Genomic DNA, 12,110 nt, shown 5'->3' on the forward strand with positions numbered 1-12,110 from the left:
TATGATTAAATGCGAAAGGTTTTAATTTGGACTCAAATTTATAACCCAAAATTGTATGTTTGATCGTGTGACAAGTCTGGTATTTCCTCGTACCCTATTCCAGCGTTGAATACGGGTAAGGGTGTTACAAATGATATGTTCAGAATTGCCAAATTGGTATGCTTGTGTGTGATATTGGCATGAAATGTAGTTTTGAATTTGTGAAACTTATGTTATTTTGATACCTTAGTGGTTGGTGCTTATAAGATCAAATTGATGTATGATTTGTGGCTAAAGTGATAAATGTTGGCATGATTGCAAAATGATCATTTATGGCATGTATTGATATAGAATTTAAGTCAAATATTTTTAGTAGAATTATGACCATTTGGACATTAATTTGGTATGTATATATGTTAGTTGTTGGAACCTTTTGGAAATGGCTAGATTGGTAACATTTAAATGGTTGATGCATATAAGAAGTGGTTCAAATGATAAGGTCATTTTGATATGTTTTGATATGGACACAAGTAAATGAACAAATGGTTAAATATGCACATATTTAGGTATGTTTAATGTATGTGTTTGAAGTGCCTTTATGGTATATTGATTGAATGGGATTTGGTCATTTGATAGTGGTCATTTTATGCATAGTTGAACATGTTTGGATACCTTGGTCATATGTGTAAATGGCTTGTTTATGTATGTTTGAATTGGGTGAAAGAAATGGCTTGAATTTGGCCTATTTCTTGTCCACACGGCTACGCAACACAACCGTGTGTCCCTTGTAGGTTTTTAAATGTTGCATTTTGAGAGTTATAGGGCCTGGCTCACGGGTGTGTGGATTGGCCGTGTGAACCAAGTCAGAGTGTTACACAGGCTGGGACACAACCGTGAGTCCCTACTTTGAATGTCCACATGAGCTGAGACACGGGCGTGTGTCTCAGCTTTGTGAGTCATATGGCCTGGCTTGTAACACCCCTATCCCGTAACCGTCATCGGAATAGGTAAGGGGCATCACCAGACAGACAGAACATTACAGAACAATACAAAACCACTAATATCATATAATATCAATACATAGATATTCATCCACAATTCAACCTTTAATATGGTCTATGAGGCCTAAAACATACATTTAGGAAAGGTTGGGATTAAACCGAACTCATTCAAAATTTTCAAAACTTAATCAAATATTTCAAAACTGTCAAAGCCACACGCCCATGTGACTAGGCCGTGTGACTCACACGGGCATAAGCCACGCCCATGTGATCCAACCGTGCCAAAAAAGAGGTCATATACTAACTTTTTCACACGGCCAATGGACACGGCCGTGTGCCATGACCGTGTGATACATAGCTAGCTATTGACTTAAACCCACGGCATTAAGGCACGCCCGTGTTCCCTAACCGTGCAAATTTTAAGAGGTTACTGCCAAACTAACACGGCCACTAGGTACACCCGTGGCCCCTGACCACGTGGCACCATGCAGGCTTGATTTAATCCAATTTGCCACCCCTTTTAGAGGTCATCCTTACAAGCCACATTAAACAACATTCATACAACAATTTTCAACCAATTCCACGCTCAAAACATGCTTCATTATAACAAAAACATATTGGCTCATAAAACACTACAACCATACATCAATTTACACCATCAACCAAATACTAAAACTATATACAACATTTCATTTGCTAGCCAACTCTCATGGAATAATATATACACATCAAAACTTAATATATAGACCTTCTAGCCTATACATGCCATATTTTAAAATATGTACACTTTCAAAAGTACCAAAATGAGTTCGATAGTGTGGTGACGATCCTCGATTATCCCCGAGCCTTCAGTAGCTACAACAACTGTAAAACAGACAGTAATCACACAGAGTAAGCTACAAAGAGCTTAGTAAGCCAAATACAATTGGTCTAACTACTAAAACATATAAGTACAATTTAACCATAGAGATTCATAACCATTTCATAGAATAATTCATACTTAACCATGCACCTTTGTTTGCATATATGTCATGCTTCATTTCCAATTCTATACATATTTCACAGAGACAGAGTTTATCATATTCAAAAATTTAGTACGATACAAATGTACCTGCATAGGTTATACATTTCATATACTCAATCTCAGATTTCGTACGCTATCGTCAAAAGGGTCAGAAACGATACAGATGTTCATAAACAAGTACAATGCCTACGTCCCGGGCGTGGTCTTACATGTAATTTAATATCGATACCTCTGTCCTATATAGGGTCTTACATGAAATTAGATACGATGCCAATGTGCCAGACATGGTCTTATACGTAAATCTCAATCGAGGCCTGTGTCCCAGACACGGTCTTACACGATGTCTCAGACAGATGTCAACTTTTCTTTATAAATATACAGAGCTTTTCGGGTACTATCATATTTTTAGAATTTACTCGAAATCCATTCATCAGGCTCTCATGGCCATCCAATACAAATTACAATTTATATGTGCAGAATTTATTTCAATTAACACGTAATTGTAATTTGACTTACCTCGTACAAATTTCAGACGGACACGAGTCGACTATTCAACTACTTTGGACTTCCCTCGATCTAAGTCCGATTTTCTTTTTTCTTGATCTAATACAATTCAAATTTAACCATTCAATCATTCATTTCATTCAAAATAATCCATAAACACATATTTAGGGCACTTTGCGTTTTAGCCCTTATATTATCACACTTTGACAATTTAGTCCATTTTTTACAAAATCACAAATATGCATAATTCATCAATACTATAGCTTGGCCAAATATACATGACTTTCATACAAGCCCAAATAACACATTTAATTCATAATTTAGTCCTTCAAAACCTTATTGTCACAAATTAGCCCAAATAGCTCTATTTCATCAAAATTCAAGGACAAAGCTTATAAATCATCTACTAAACCTTCATAATTCATCCAAGAACATTACAAAACTCATGATATCAACAATGGAATTTCATGAAATCTTTAACAGAAACAAAAATTCAGACATGGGCTTTGAAGAACACGAAGCAACGATCACAGAAACGTAGAAATTATAAAAAACGGACGAAAATTCATACCTTAATCAAGGATTAAGCTAGCCGAATATCAAAACCCCAATTTGATTCTTTTTCTTGCTTCATTCAGCTAAGATAATGGTAAAAATGAATACCATTTTATGATATAATTATTTAAAATATGTTTAATTTATAATTAACCAAAATGCCCTTAGTTATAATTCATTAAAGCTTACCTAACATGTCCATAATTGTCCACCATTAACATCAATGGTAAATTTGACATGCAAGGACCCATATTTTAAAAGCCAAGCCAAATAAGTGCTTTAACATTTAGCACTCAACGTTTACACTATATGCGATTTAATCCTTTTTCATAATTAAGCACAGAAACAGACAAATTAAATCACAAAAATTTCACATATACAAATTCATATATTACTGACACAGAAAATAATATTAAAATATTTCTCAAACTCGGATTTGTGGTCCCAAAACCACGACTCCTACTAGGGTCTAAACCGGACTGTTACATGGCTACACAGCCGTGTGACCCCTACAATGTGAATTTTTCCATCTTTTTCCGTGAAGTTTTAAATTTTTTCAATTTAGTCCCCAATCATTTCTAAAGTGTTTCTAACGCCTCGAGGGCTCGAATTAAAGACATTATCCATTTGTTTGTTTGGATTTGGCAATGATTATGAAATGTTAGGAATGAATGATTTGAGTTACGTGTTTACAGTAATGCTTCGTAACCTTATTCCGGTGACGGATACGTATTATGTGTGATACAAGTGCGGGGACACAAAGGAAGTGATCCAAGTTAAGCTTTAGTATTTTCGTAGGTGATATTAATATTATTTTTTGAACTGTGGGGATAAGGCAGTGTGGTTAGACTTTGATCAATTATTATTGTGGTCCTTATGATATTTTGTGGGTTTACTTTCTAACACTTTTGATGTTATAATTATTTCATTGGTATTTTGTTGGTTTGAATATTTGCTATGTTGAAGTGCCATGAACTACATGTATTGTCAATGGACATTGAATAATGTGGTAGATTTGTTGCATAAATATATCTATGATATTTTAGATGTTTTCATAGCTTATTTGCTCTTAGGACATATGGACTTGGAACTTGTTATCTTGATTACTTACTCGGACATGTTTTCAATGATTAAACCGTTATTGTGGTCGTTTTGGTGATTGCTTAATAAGGTAAAAGCTGCATGTTGACTAGTTATTATTTTGAATGGATTATATGCCTTAAATTGATGAATTTTTGTGGTTTGGAGTAGAGGTATCGATATTTTTGTTTTAAAAATGATACCTCCATATTTTTCGAATGTGCAAGAAGTCAGTAATGAAATTTGGTATTGATACCATATCATGAGTATTGATACTCGAGTTAAAATAATTGATACTTTATGAAATGTACCAATAATTTTTTATGCACTCATATAATCATACTATGACACCAAAATAATAATAAAAATAATTTCTTGGCCTCGAATTTTTGGTCCCAAAACCACTGCTTTGACTAGGCCTAAGATCAGGCTGTTACAGTGTGGCATCTTGATACTCGAGCTCAACGATTGAGCTGGGTATAAGGTGTTACAGTATTGTCAAGAATGCACTTGTAAAAGTAGATAAATTCATATTTCAATTTGATTTTTTTTGTTTTGGACATGGATGAGGATAGTGATGTACCCATGATCTTAGGTTGACTCTTTTTAGCCACTACTAGAGCGATTATCGATGTGGGTAATGCTGAACTTGTACTTAGTGTAGGTGATGAAAAGGTTACTTTTAAGGCACGTGATTTTGTTAAAATCCTTAGTGAGCAAGATGATACCAAGTATTTCGTTAATGTTAGTAACCATGTGGCTTAACAGTTTTTTGCAGGAAACTATTTATAAAAACATGTCGGAATCATATTTATTTAGAGTGATAGAACTCGAGAGACAAGTGAAGAGTAAATGGTGTAGCTCGATGAACTAAATTAATAGTGAACAAAGGTTGATGAGAAACCAAAAAAACACAAGGTATAAACAAAGCAATGTCATAATGTGCATGTGAAGAGAATGAACCAATTCAAATTTAGGGACAAAGTGCTGTTAGACAAATTGAATCCACGAATTTTTCTTTCAGAGTTTAAGTTAAGAGGGCCTAACCCATGTTTGGTAGAAACCATATTTTCATATGGTACAATTGAAGTAACACATCCTAAATACAGCACATTCAAGGTAAATAGTTATCGTCTCAAATTTTATTATGGTAATAATGATAATGATAGAGAGGAGTTTTGGCTCTGGGATCATCTTTTACCGTTTACACAAAAAGGAAATAGTCAAGCTTAGACTCTAAATAAGCGCTTCTCTGGAGGCAACCCAAGTGTTTTTATTTTAGTTATTTCTTTTACTTTTGTTTTGTTTATTTTAAAAATAATAAAAAAATAATCAATAAAAAAAAAGTGGACAACGGTCTGGAGTGTTCCACATGGCCTGGACACACGGGCGTGTCCTAGACCGTGTGCATACTAGAGCTAATATTTTCAATTTTATTCGGGTACACACGACAACAACGAGTTACATGTTTTAGAGAAATGGTCGTATGAGACACGGCCTATAGCACGGGCGTGTGGTAGAACGTGCACCCTGCACGGTATCGCATACGAGCATGGGAGAAGCGAAAGATCTTGACACACGACCTAGACACATGGGCATGTCCTCAGTCATGTGAATACTAGGCATAGTTTTATTTTATTTTTGAAGCATCACACGAGTTACGAGCATATACACTGTTAGGAGACACGACCGTGTGGCCCAACACCGGCCTTTACACAACCATGTCCCTATTTTTAACCCTAGGGTTCACATTTTCTTTTCACTTTTGTTTTTTTACCTAGCCACCGCCCCTCCCTTTACCCTTGGCCATATCGTCGCTCCATCGTCTACAACCTCACCGGACTCATCGTCTCCTCTACTTCTTCCCTTGCGTTAATAGTCCATCATCGGCCAATCACCGTCACCCTCCTCAACCTATCTTTTTCCCTTTCTCCCCTAAAGGATGTGTCAACACATCCATCTTTCTCCTCCTCCTGCTGCGCCTCATGATTCAAATTTTCCACCTCCGACCAATCACTAAGTCTATTTGACTTTCGATTTTTACTTTTATTTCTAGTTGTACTTTTATTTTTTTTCTTTTTATCTTTCATAGTTGTTTTTATTTTATCTGAGACTGTTATGTTTTGTTTTTCATTTTTATGCCCTATTTTTTATTACTATTTTATGATTCTTTTTCTAGTTGTTATCTCATTTTCTTAATTATGTTTGTCTATTTTTTTATTAGTTTGCTCGGAAAAATGCACTTCGTTTAGACTTGCTTACATTTCTGGTTTTTCCCAATTCAGAAAAAATCATTCATATCCAAGGTAGTTTCAGTTCCCTTACTCTCTTATTATATTGTGCTTCTTCTGTGGTTATATTTGTTTGTCCATTGATGACAATGTACATCTTAAGTGTGGAGAGGTTATTTGTATATTTGTGATAAAATCCTTGAATTATTTGTTGTGTTTAAGTAATTTTCTTATACCCTCCATTAGAGTGAATTTTTTTATTTAAAATTTCTATTAATGTCGTTTTGGATTTATTTTTGGATGTTTATACATTGGTTGATTTATAATTTAAGAGACAAGAGAGTCAAGCATGATAAGTTGTTTTTTAGAAATAAATATTTTAGGCTGTCTCCCTGAATTGAAATATTACTTTTTGTGAGCTTATATTTTACTTCATGCGCATTTTATTTTTGGTTGAGAGTATGTCGACTTGATTTGTTATTCTAGAACTTGCTTCGATTATACATGTCGAGACCACATTATTGATTTGATATACTGAGATGATAGAGACTTAGGATTTAACCCATTTAACCTTTAACCACCGTTAATGTTAACCTTTAACCCAACTTTTTTTTCGAGATTTGATTTGGTTAGTTGCCTAACTATGTTTCATCATTTGTATTACTGAATTTTATTCTTATTCAAAAAAAATTCAAAATACAAAATAATAATAATTTTATTTGATTGAGCTTGAATAATTAATTTCATATTCTGTTGAAAAAAAGCTCATTTTCGTTCTTTATTATTCTTTTAATTCAGCAATTAATTTTTTTTCTAGTTTGGTAACTTATCAACTCGATTCTCGAATCTAACCAACTTTTCTAACATTTTCCATACCCTTAACCTAAGCCCCATTACAACTTTTAAAGACCTCTTGATTGGTGTGTCATCTCATTTTATAGTGGTGGAGATTTGATTTTCAAGCAAGCTTATGATAATAGCATTTCTTGTTCGATTGTTGAGTGCATAATATTTGAACCTTAAACATTTTAAGTGCTTTGAGTGATCTTGAGTGAGGATGTCAATTCTTGTTGATTTTAAATTTAAGGTAATTATTTAGATAAGGGGAGGCACCTATGTTTTTGTACTTTAAAAATTTTGGCTCGAACTGCTTGAATCTTTAGTGTCCTTTTGGTTTAATTTCCAATGCATGATTATTTACGAATTATCTTGAAACATTATTGATGAAAATGAAAAATTGAGAAAAGTTGATTTCAATGTGGGTTGAGGATTTTGCTTGAGGACAAGCAAACGCTTAAGTGTGAGGATATTTGATAAGTGACAAAATTAACATGTTTTAGCCTCATTCTTAATGTGTTTTTAGATGATTAGTCAATGTAAAATGGTAAATTTTATGCTCCTAATCCTTTAATTCATCTTTCTATACTTAAGAGAGCATTTAAGAGTAAAAAGAGCGAAAAACGAGTGAAAATCAAAAAATCGGAACAAGGTACAAGGGCCACACGAGCTTGGTACACGACAGTGTAGGCCACGCATAATCCTTTAAACTCATGTTTCTATACTTAGGAGAGCATTTTGGAGTAAACGGAGCAAAAAACAAGCGAAAATCAAAAAATCGAGGCAAGGTAGGCCAGGCCATGTCAAAATTACAGTTTGCATTCCAAATAGCGGAGAAACACAATTTTTAGGTTTTTTTTGGGTATTCTAAGACCTATATATGACAAAAGTAAAAAGATAGGAGAGAGCCATCATAGAATACTTAAGAAAATAACTCGAAAAAACCATTGAAGCTGGTTCTGAAGTAGATTTCCATCAAGATTGAAGATCTCCTTTTGATTTCTTTGAAGTTTATTATGAGTTTCTTTGTTTCTTGTTGTTATACTGTTTTTGGGATGATTTTATTTGCTATCATGAACTATTTTTCCAAATACCTAGGGAGATGAACCCTAGGATTGATTTTGTTATTTGATTTCTATTTTTACGCAATAAATACTTGGATCTTGTTCTCAATTATGTGTGCTTCATTCTTGGTTTAATATTTCTAGGTTATTAATTCATGTTTGATGTGCTTAAATTAGTGGAGGAATAGACCCTATTTAAGAGTAGATCTAGCATAATTGAGTGGAGTTGCACGCCATTCTAGAAATAAGATGACATAAATCTACCATATTAGGGTCAAATCTAATAAGGGGGTCCATAGATCGAGTTAATACGACAATAAGGGTTTTAATTAGAAAGAAATTTCAATTAATCAACCTAAAGCCAGTTGCTCTTAGTCTTGAAGAGAGATATTACTATAATTTAGGGATTTCTATGTATCAAGATACTAAGAGAAGAAATTGCGTAATTTAAATTGATAATGACAGATGAAGTCTAGGTGAATTCTTTTCTGGGTATTGTCTCGTTTCTTAGTTGTTAATCGTTTATTTTATTGATTTTTTCTTTGTTGTGTTCTTTAGTTAATTTTAGTTTTAATCAATCACTCCAATTTGTTGGTTAAATAATAGAAAGATGGTAATTACTAGTACTTTTAGTCCTCGTAGGAACAATATCTTTGCTTACCGTAGCTATACTATTAATTGATATGTGCATTTGCCTTAGTCAGATTTTTAGTTGGTTTATTTTAGTTGGTTTACGATTGCATCATAAGACTCGTTTTAAAATATGGGTCAGACTCTAGCCAACCTGGCCCATTTACTAAACTTCTATTATATTATGTTATTTTTATATATTAAATAAATTTTGCTAACAATCTTCTAATCTAATGGCAAGAGCACTATGTTGGTGACATGAGAGATTGAGTTCGATCCCAAGTAACCCCATTTTTAATAAAATTTTAGGCCTATATTTTAGGTCGAGCCTGATTGAACAATCATAAAATATATTAATATCATGCTTAAGTTCACCTTATTTGCCCAATAACACTTCTAATATAATTTAACAAATTTAAATTTTAAATTCTTATTTTAATTCTTTTTTAATAGTAAAAGACCCATCACCCTTGATCTTTGTTTCTCTAAACATGGCATTTTACTTGGTTGTGGTTCTTTGGTTTACAAGAAAACATCCAAATCAGATTCTTAGGAGTGGTTGATGAACTTATCCTAAAATAACACCGACCATAACTTATTCAAACAGGTTCATAATTATTCATTATAAAGAAATTTAAATTTGGATTTTGATGATAATTTCATTTTGGGCCGTCATTTATGTAGTTAGAGGACAACAACGTCATAGCACTACTTTAAAATTTGGGAAGTAGAGCTATTCTTGTAACGTCCCAAAATTTTAAGAAATTAATTGTGAGAATCTGCAGTAAGTAGATTTCTGTATCTCTAGTTCTGTGCTCTGCTTCTATGTTCAAGGTTTGAAGTTCGACTTGCATTGCTAAAAGTTTTTTTTAAAAAAACAACCCTTATCCATATCTTAGGTGGTTAAGTGCAATTTTGCGTAAATCGATGTCAAGAATGAGTCCACTGGTTCACTGGTTAAGCATCTGTCTGTATTCTGTCTGGCTCCAAGTTTGAGTCCCATCGTACGCATTAGGAAATATTTTTTTTGCAAATATCAGAAGGGGTGGTGGTTAATTTAAAACATTCTAAGAAAATGTGATCGTTCTTTTATTTTTTTCTAAATTTTTTTTTTCTTCCTTCTTTTATTTTTTGTTTCTTCTGCAATTGATTTTCATGTGAATTGGGAAGTCTTGTTGCCTATAAGGTCGATATTGTGTAAGTTCCGTTGTGATTTCCTTTCGTTTGCGATTTCTGTTGTATTAACACTTTTTCTGTAGAAACGAGATTTTGGTCGTTTACTTGACGTTCTGTTAAACACTCAATTGGTTACTTTGTTTAGGCAAGGATATTGCAAGAGACGTTAATCCACCGTGTTAGTCTGATTTCTCCTATTTCGTGCTAGGTGAGTGTGTGAATTGAGTTGAGGTTGCGTCGAATCCTTTGGCATAATCTTAGCGGTGGGTCAATTTTGCTACATATTGAAATTGATGGTGTAATTGGTTGTTGAATGATTAATTAGATTTTGGGTAGTCTTCGTGTTATTTCCCCGTCAAAATGAAATCAAGTGTGTACCGGAAACTTTAATTTCGCAAGTTTAGGATCGCTGAAAATAGTAGCTGTCGACGCCACACGGCCAGACACATGGGTGTGTGACTAGGCTGTGTGATCGGCTGTACAACTCACTAGTTACAGAATTGGGGCCACACAAGCGTATGCCTAGGCCGTGTGTGGCCATGCTAGTGCAAGGTTCACACGGGCTACGGACACAGGCGTGTGTTTGGGCCGTGTAACTCACTATTTATGGAACAAGACCACACGGCCAGGGACACGGACGTGTGCCCCAATTGAGGACAACGTATTATCCCAAGCCATGGTTCTAGCATTGGAGAAGGTCGCTAGGACCCAATCGGGGTCGGGAAATTGAGGGTCAGTTACTGAATGACTCAGGTTGAATGGTGCTGAACTGTTCAGGGGTGTCATAAGAGTCGCTCCTACTGTTGCTAAATATTGGCTCGAGGCTACCGAGCGTATTATGGCGGACCTTGATCATACTCCTACTTAAAAATTGAAGGGTGCTGTGTCTCTACTCCGAGACAAAGCTAATCAGTGGTGGCTAACCATTAAGCAATGTGCTCAGCCAGAACAAGTAAACTGAGACTATTTCAAGAATGCCTTCTAAGGGAAGAATGTGGGGGCGAGTTATGTAGAGGCTCACCGACGCGAGTTATGTGGAGGCTCGCCAACGCGAGATGAGCATAATTTAAGGTGACTAATCTGTGACAGAATATGAAGATGGTTTTTGTGACTGAATAGGAATGCACAAAATTTGGTAGTGTCTGAATATGACAACTGTGTGGGGTTCGAGGAAGGACTGAAATATGATCTGCGGGTCCTGATAGCTCCTCAGAGGGAGCAGGTTTTTGCGATCCTAGTTGACAAGGCAAAGATAATAGAAGAAGTAAAGCGCACTGGGCGCAAGCGGCGTGATCGTGAGAAGGATCAGAATAAGGTTTGTCGAAACCATTCTTTTGAAAACGGGGATCGACTTTGTTTGAAAATGAAAATTAAAACGGGAGTCGCCACCAATCTTTTATCAGGTGTGATCGGATCACCTTTGTTTTAATAAATCAATTTTAGTTTACTAAAACAGGGCCTTTGGTCTATGAAACTTGAGAGAATGAGTTCGGGAGTCGGTTACGTGCGAGGAAGGATTAGCACCCGCGACACGCCCAAAAAATTGGTACCGAATTGATTAGTTAGTGCCTTAATGTCAAAAATTAAAAATCGGGAAGGGACTTGAAATACGATCTTTTCTATTAATACTGATTTTAAAATTCTTGAATTAGCTTAAATCGATTTGTTTAAAGATTTCCTTATCTTGAGATATCGGAGTATCACATTCCGTAAGTTAGGACACAATACCATGAATTCCCGAGCACAAGGTCGTCTTTTAATCTAAATTGGAAATCCGTGCATTTCAAAACTCAAAAGGATATTTAGCTATTTAGAACCAACAAGAGAATCGAAACCCCAATTTAGGGCACAATTCTTCGATGTTCCAAAATGCGAAACATTGCCTTATTTATTGAAATTAGTAAAAACATGAATAAAAATCTTTAAAGTAATGAACAATGAATGATATAAAATAGGCGGAGACAAAAATAAACGAGTTGGAAATACATTGAAACAAATAATAAATATGACAACAATATTAAAACAATAA

The sequence above is a fragment of the Gossypium arboreum genome, chromosome 13 (genome assembly GCF_025698485.1).
Source record: "Gossypium arboreum isolate Shixiya-1 chromosome 13, ASM2569848v2, whole genome shotgun sequence".
NCBI classification, from domain to species: domain Eukaryota; kingdom Viridiplantae; phylum Streptophyta; class Magnoliopsida; order Malvales; family Malvaceae; genus Gossypium; species Gossypium arboreum.